Genomic DNA, 6,000 nt, shown 5'->3' with positions numbered 1-6,000 from the left:
TACTCCCTGGGGGCTACACGTGTGATAACATGTAATAATAATAAATGCAAAGGCCAGCGCATTCGAAAACGGAGTGACTCGGGGAGTCACACGTGTGACGGTTTCTTTGAACACAGTTGGACCTGATACCCTGAACCCTAACCTGAGCCAGTCCCTTGGATTTAGAGAAAAGGTTCACCCTTGTCAACCATTTATCAAGAATGTGTCATCCATATTTTTCAAATTTACAGGAAATTAGTAATCTGACAGTGCAAACATATATTAGGGAATGAAATACGTTTGTGAATGGATTCCTTATATTTGATAGATATGTTGCACTATGCAAAATCGGAGATTTGTAATATCAATAGCTGTAAATTAAAATTGAAATGTGAAAATGAAAGAATTTCAAAATTATTATTAATCGTATAGAATTTATACAACTTTGTCAATTTATGCGGTAAAACTGGTTACATTATATAATTCAATTGATGCCAAATGCATGGAATTTTGAATAAGCTTAAACAAATAAGGAAGACAACACTTGTATAAATACGTATCAAACATTCATTTATCAATTAGTAGTTTGGGTAAACACGATCAGCCCAAGAAAATCCAAGAGAACAAACATTATTTCAAACATCATTAGCCCTTAAGACCAGCTTTCTTTCTTTTGATGTCAGACGCCATCTCTGTAACAGAACTTAGTCCTTCTCTATCAATCTTTCACTATCACTATGGAACCCTCAAGCATCTTCAGGTTAGGGTCCAAGAGATTGGGTTTCAAAATTGTTAAAAGATGCTGTCGTTTATGTCTTGTTATGACTTCGGATTGTTAATGTCAATGTTAATAGCTTATTGTTTTTCAACCACCACTCACTACAACAAAATTTGGAATTCTCAACATTATTTTAGCCGCATTTTTGGGAAAATATTGAAAATAATGATCTACTTTGTATTTATAACAAATTGTGAGATATCTTACGGAATCTTTAGAATTGGCAATGCTATATTCCTGGTTTTTAGAAAATGCCAGGAACAGCACTTTGCCCCACATTTCTGATGAAATGCTAGGCATTCATTTATAGATAATATGTTTTTAATGTATGATTAGCCTATAAAAAAATAAGAAGTGCTGGTTAATAGTGTAACTTTGCTGGTTTCAATCAAGTAACTAATAAAACATTCAAAACTAAGATAAAGGAAATTAAAAAAAAAAAAAAAAAAAACTCTCCCCATGATCAAGATCCTTTGCCATCATCTGGATTGCAATCCTGGCTACTTGCACCTCCTAATCGACCAACTGTTTCTATGGACCGCAACCCCTTCACAATTGGCCACCACAACCCCTTGATGATTAGGCACTACAAGCGACCTCTTTATGATCCACAATAATAACTCCTTCACAATAGCCGTTGCAACCCTTGTATTGAATCCGCACCAAGCACCAATTATGATCATGACCCTCATTGTCCTAACCGCATCTGAGCTATGCCTGCACAGCGGTCCCTTAGATCCCCACCAAGTTTTGACTACAACCACAACCCCCATAGTTCCTGGGCCACTTGAATCCCCACCGAGTGGCAACCACAACCATGTCTCGACTGTGACTCCGCCCGCTAGTTGCTTGGATCCCCACCAAGCATCGACAATGACTGCAGTCCTTGTCCATTATGGTTATCATCAACCTCTAATTCATGCCACGATCCTCTCCACCTCATGTTCTCCTATTTGATCTTTTTTAGGGTATGGCAACCACTTCAAGGCTTGCTTGCTCCTTCATGGCTTTATTGATTGCATAATGGCTTTGTGAGGATTCTGATTATTATCTTAATTTGTTTATGTTATTTCGGTGGCTTTAGGTTGAATACTTTTTGTTTGAGAGAAGATTAGGCGAGCATTACTCACAGCTTGATCAGATTTCCAACATCCTATAAAAAGATTTGTTACTATGGTGAGTGAAGTTGATGCTAGAAATATGACTACAGATTTGATCCAAACATCCATTAGTTTACATTCAACTGACTTTATCTGCCTGTGTTAGGGTGAATACTTGTTTTATCTTGAAAGCAGCAGGATGATTAATGTTGTGTCTACATGAGGGATATTTGTTATGTGGTGTTTTGTCAAAGCTATAGGTAAGATAAATAGCTCTTGCTTCCTGTTTGCATATTTGCATGTTTGAGTCCAGAGCTTCATTTTAGATCATGATGTACAACTCACTAGTGTACTTCAATGCAAAAAGAAATTATTTTGTCGTTTGATTGTCACACAATGAAGTTCTCGTGTTTTATGTGATCATGGAATACACAAATTTAGCTTGTAATCAATATCATATGGATTTTTCTTGGTATGGCTTTGAAACATTGTCTTTCTTTCTTTCTTTCTCTCTTTTTTATTTTTAGATTGACACAAGCACAATTTGAAAAGTTGTGACTTATATTTTTATTGGATTCAAAGACATTGAAAATGTTATATGAAACTTTGCATCCACCCTTCTAGGTTATCTTTTGGCTAACAAGAGGTTCAAACATCATATGTGGATGATCTGTTTAGAGATCAAGTTATTTTTAACTTGATTTTGGTTTTGTGAATTTGCTGGCAAGTCTAAGTTGAGAGGCACTTGCAGCAAACATGACAAAAATATTATCTTAGCTTTGTATTATCAATTCCCTTAAATTAAATTAGGCTTTATTTTGATTTTGGTAAAAATTAAATAAGGCTTTATATTAGAGCAGCAATGATATGTATGCAAAGTAAACATTTTTTATGGCAAATATAATAAATCTAGATCAACCTACATTAAATTCTTTGTTTTTTCATAGTTTAATTTGCTTATACATCCTCTATATTCAGGACAACCAATTGAAGTATATCAAAATTTCACTTCATGGATAAGTATTGGATTGAAGAATTTAGGTCATTTCCTGAATTTTCTAACTTCCAAATTTGTACACTCATTTTGCAATGCATTGTCTTAAGTGCTTGTTCTATTTTTTTTATTGATCAATGTAGGGTGAGTGATTTGTAATTAAAGAGGAGGGAACATCCTCTGTTCATTTATCAACTATAACAACTGCTTCTAGAAAAATCAAGAAGATGTCTATAGCAAGTTGATATATTACAGCTAAAAGGGCATAGGAATTGGGTTTACCATGGGGAAAGCAATCCATCTACTACATTACCTCATGAGTCTCACACATATGATTATGTAGAGGATGTTAAAGAGATGGTAGGGGAGGGGAGACAGGGAGAGAGGGAGAATCCTTCTTGGATCATTAGCTGCTTGCTTTAAGATCTATGTGGATACATAAATGATGGAATATTGAATGCTTTAAGATCCATATGGTTTGTGATTGAATGATGGAAAGGAGAATCCTTTCTTTTGCATGGATTTTTGTGATTGCATCCCCTCCACATGCGCATCAAGAAGGGAAAAAGAAAAAGGTATGTGGGATGTTTAGGCCCCAGAACTGTGCAACCATATCCGTGACCACTGGTGCCCCGTGACTCCATCCTCTCTCTCCTCCCTCCTGAGCAGTCCAAGGCTTCAAGCCCATGCTCTGATGTTGCTCATTAAAAAAAAAAGGGGAAGAATAAGGGTTTCCATGTGTTTTAAGCCCATGCCTTTCTAATTATGGGAAAAACATGGAAGGAGGAACCTATGAACTGAGCTTCCTCCCTCCTAACAACAATGCTGATGCATCGGTGGCAAAATAAAGTAACGTCCTTCCGTCTTCCTCGTGGTGACGAGGTGAAGGCCAAAGCATTGTCGCAAAAAAAGGAAAATGAGGGCATGTTTTAATCAAGATGATCGTATTAATGTGTGCCTCGACCACGATGAAGATAGAATGGTAAGGATGGGGGACGGAGATGAGTTTCGGGGCCTCGCACACATCTTATATGTCATGATCTTTGTGATGGCTAGGAATGGCCATCATCTTATTGGTACTTTAATTGTTGGCTAAACAAATGACAAAATTTTAAGACATCCAGCTCATACTTCAATTTATAAGATGTTTGTCAAAGCCTTGCAATGTCAAACTAGAGGTGACAAGTGATTTTTCAATATCAATTCTAACTAACGAGTATTGCATATATGACTCATGGGTTCCAAATGATGCTAATACAATTGCAGCAGTGCAATTCTGGATTGGTTATTTCATTAGGATTAACAGACTTTTGATTAATGAATGATCAATCTCTTGGTGATGTTACTAGTAAAACTTGGATGCTATACATGCAAGAATTATCTTCAGTATATGATCTTTCTTCTTTATGGGTATATCTGAATTATTTATTCATATAATAAAATATTTTAATTATTTTTCAAAAAATATTTTTATTACATATAGTAAATCTATTTTTCTAGGATGTTGATTATCGAATGTTGTTTTTTTTATATGATTTAATTCTTGTCGATGATGGAGATATCCTGAAGAAAGAGATGATACTATAAAGAAAGAGAATCATTCATCAAGAGAATCAATGAGGGAGACGAGAACCACCTAAGAAAACACGATGACTATTGAACATTATTTTTTATACATATTTGGAATGTTGATTATTTTTTGTTAAGATTTTATTGCTATAAATATATTTTGAAATTATAATTTTAATTGTTATATATTATTATGATTTAATGACATTTGGAAAATATATATTGTTGAGCAAAACATTAAAATGCGATATGTAATGGTAATATTTGGGAAATATAGGTTGTAAACATAAAAATGAAATATATAACACTTACGAACTATTGTTTAAAATGGGATATGAAGAAGCAGGAATCTATTGCCTCAATATCATAGATTATTATCAAAAAATCTAGCAAAATCATTTTCTATAATAAAAAAATATTGCACAAAATTTCTTAAAAATCATTGCTAAACAATCAAAAATTGCTACTTAAACATTAAAGACTATTGCTTAAATATAAACAAAATTGTTATCTAAGTATAAAAAATCACAGTCTAAACCTACAAATATTATTTACTAAATATAAAAAAATCGCTATCTAATCTATCCACCTACACAAATCTTAAAGCACTTTATTTTTTATCATTTATTCACTTGCATAGCTATCGAAGCTCTCCATCATATGTCATTCATCTACCTACATAGATCATAAAGCACTATGTCCTCCATCATTCATATGCTTGTATAAATCTCAAAGCAGTCTATTCAATGTCATTTGTCCATCTGCATAAATCTCAAAGTACTCTATCTTTTGTCATCAATGTGCCTGCACAAATCTCAATATGCTCTATCTTCTATCATCCATCCATTTGCATAGATTTCAAAGCATTCTATTCTTTATCATTTACTTGCTTGCATAGATCTCAAAATACTCCATCCTCTTTAATTTGTTCACATTATCATCCCTTCATTTGCATAGATCTTAAAGCACTTTAACTTTTATTATCCATTAATCTATATAAATCTTAAAGTGCTCTATCTTCTATTATCTATCCATCTGTACAGATCTCAAAGCACTATATCCTCTGTAATTTATCTACCTATATAGATTTTAAAGCATTCCATTTTTTATTATCCATTTAGTTGTATAAATTTTAAAGTGCTCCATCTTTTATCATCCATTCATCTACACATATTTCAAAGTGTCATATCCTGAACCGAGCATGCAACAGACGTCGTATGCCTGCAAGGCAGGCCCTACAAGCATGTAAGGCTACAAATCAAATCATGAAATTTTAAAAAAATAATACTAATAGTAACTTTTTTAATCCTTGAAAACTAATTTAATAAAAATCTAATTAAATCATTTTTCATAATAATATGTTTATGCAACATAAATCATAATATTTCATGCGAAGTAAATATTCAAACTGAATTGTACTAAACTAAACTAAGCTGAGCTAGTAATCTGAATAACTCAAATAACTCCAACTGATCTAGTGCACTCTCTCAAGTCTCGAGTAATCATAATGTATAATCTGAAAAAAAAAGAATAACAAGCTATACTAGCCAAGTAAGTAACATAACATATCAAAGTAGGGT

The sequence above is a fragment of the Elaeis guineensis genome, chromosome 10 (genome assembly GCF_000442705.2).
Source record: "Elaeis guineensis isolate ETL-2024a chromosome 10, EG11, whole genome shotgun sequence".
NCBI classification, from domain to species: domain Eukaryota; kingdom Viridiplantae; phylum Streptophyta; class Magnoliopsida; order Arecales; family Arecaceae; genus Elaeis; species Elaeis guineensis.
This window is presented reverse-complemented; position numbering follows the sequence as displayed.